The sequence below is a fragment of the Morus notabilis genome, unplaced genomic scaffold (genome assembly GCF_000414095.1).
Source record: "Morus notabilis unplaced genomic scaffold, ASM41409v2 Scaffold884, whole genome shotgun sequence".
NCBI lineage: Eukaryota > Viridiplantae > Streptophyta > Magnoliopsida > Rosales > Moraceae > Morus > Morus notabilis.
In genome coordinates this window covers 499,434-501,990 of record NW_010361302.1, presented here as the reverse complement: position 1 = coordinate 501,990, position 2,557 = coordinate 499,434, and the positions used below count along the sequence as shown (strand labels likewise).

General features: G+C 35.8%; 1 pseudogene; it reads right to left on the bottom strand.

Annotated features, from left to right (window-relative positions):
• LOC112091831 overlaps positions 1-2,557 on the bottom strand; it is a 7,478-nt pseudogene that overhangs the window by 473 nt on the left and 4,448 nt on the right.

Here is a 2,557-nt window from a genome sequence, read left to right as displayed (position 1 = left end):
CAAACCAAAAAAAAAAAAAAAAAAAAAAAACGGAAAAAAAGAAATAATTGATCGAACAATGAAAGAACAAAGAAATTATCCCAATTGTACCATTTTCAGATAGGATTGCAGTCGGGTTTCCATAGCGCTCCATGGTACTTGGTAAAGCCAATAAGAATTTGCCTGCAAATTTCGGCTTATAATTATTTAGTTAAAGAAGATAACTTTGGAAGCCATGCTTATATGAAATGAATGTGTGATTAGATTATTGAAACTTACTCTAGGACCTATAGGCACTCCATTCTTCGCAACTGCAAGGTTCAAGGGAAATGCATTCAAAAGAATATAAAATTAATGAGAGATTAGTATTTGTGTTTCTAATTGTGATATCTATTCTAAGATCAAGAGGAGAAAACCTACAAGAAAATGAATTTCTTGTTTCCTAACTCTTGTATATGTTCTAAAATGAAGGGAAGACTTACAAGCAAATCCTGCATTCCAGTCCTGCTGGTACCCCAAGACCTTTGATTTTCGTTTATGTGGATCATACATGTAGTTGGCAGTGTATTGGTTGATACCAACAAAATCTATTGAGCCCTTCACCAACTTAACCTCCTCTTTTGTGAACTTGGGTAGCCTTTTCCCAATTCCATTATTTTTATTCAGAATATTTTTAATTAGAATTTGTCTAGTTTTTGCTTAATTATTTACAGATGAAAGCAGTGTAAAAAACTACACAAGAAGAAGCCATGAAAGTCATATTTTCAGCCCATCTGAGCCACATAAGCCGAGCCAATCAGAGAGAGCCACGCCTTCCTTCAGCCAAGCTGATTTCCGCGTGGGCCCCAGCTCTTCCACGCTCCCCGACGCTTCCTCGCGCACGTCCACAGCATGCCCATTCCTCAGCGAGCGCATTCCTTCCACACGACCATCACTGCGCGTCCAAGTTTCCCTCCGCGTGGGTCCCACGTGTCAGCGTGCCAGCCCTGCGTCCATCCTGCGCGCGCCAGCTGTCCCCGCGACAGCTTCCTACCAGCACACGCCAGCGCCCTTCCTCCACTCCGCGTGCGACATGTGGCGGCTCTATTCCTTTCCTCCAACCAAGCTTCGACACGTGTCCAGATGAGTGCTAAATCTGGATTTCTTCTCCGCAAATGACCAGATTTCTTCCCCAAATCAAATATATGATTTCTCCTAATTTATGTGTAATTTTATTTTGTTTCTCTTTCTTTTGTAATTTTCTATTTTTATTGTTTGTTTCCTTATTTGACAGACAACCTCTGAACACTATAAATAGATGGGTTAGCCTAAGGTTTTAAGAAGCTTTTGATATTCAGTTTTCTGTCGTCTGTTGTCAGTCTCATATTTTCTCTCTAGAACTTGTGAGAATGTTTTGCAAGCTAGGCTAGAGTTTTCTTGGTGAGGTTAGAGATGAACTTCTGTTGAGTGACCTAATTCGGGGTTTTGATTCCTTGTGCTGTAAAGTTCAATATCTGAATGAATTAAATCTCATCTATCTTTCATTTATTTTTCAAAATATTGTGTGCCAATTTTTATATAAGTTCAGTCACACTTTTCTTATGTAATTCTGTCATGCATTGTTTTGTTATTCAAATTATTTTGCAAATTGTCTTTTACTGCAATATTGGCAAATTGATATATTGTCGATTTTAGATAACTTGTAATAATAATATTTCTGGAGTCAACATAGAGATTTAATTTATTCAAGTCTTTTATATTGTGAATCAAAACTTGGATTGGTGAACGAAACATTAAAGATTCTCGACACCTTATCGTTTTAACTACTGAATTTTCTTCACACAAATTTCCTCCATTTTATTTTATTTTATTTCCAACAAAATCTCAAAAACTCTTCTTTTTTTTAATTCACCTGTTATTTATCTTTCTCTTACGCTCTTATTTTGCTTATATTTCTTGTTATTTTGTTATCTCTCTATGGATACGACCGTCCTTCTATGCTACAATTGACTGCTTGTGAACATCACTTTTGGGCGTTAATCATCATGCTTATATGAAATGAATGTGTGATTAGATTATTGAAACTTACTCTAGGACCTATAGGCACTCCATTCTTCGCAACTGCAAGGTTCAAGGGAAAGGCATTCAAAAGAATAAAAAATAAATGAGAGATTAATATTTGTGTTGCTAAATGTGATATCTATTCTAAGATCAATAGGAGAAAACCTACAAGAAAATGAATTTCTTGTTTCCTGACTCTTGTGTATGTTCTAAAATAAAGAAGGGAAGACTTACAAGCAAATCTTGCATTCCAGTCCTGCTGGTACCCCAAGACCTTTGATTTTCGTTTATGTGGATCATACATGTAGTTGGTAGTGGCTTAGTTTGGTAGTGCTGTAGATTTTAAAAAAAATGCTTTTAGCTGTGTTGAAGGAATAAGCAGTTGTTACAAAAAGCAGCTGAATGTTTGATAAACTATAATTATAGTAGCTGTGTTGGTTTTAAAATCAACGTAATAGCGTTTGGTAACTTATGAGGTTGAATTGCTGTGGATAGTTAAAAATTACGACTATAATATAATATAATATAATATAATATA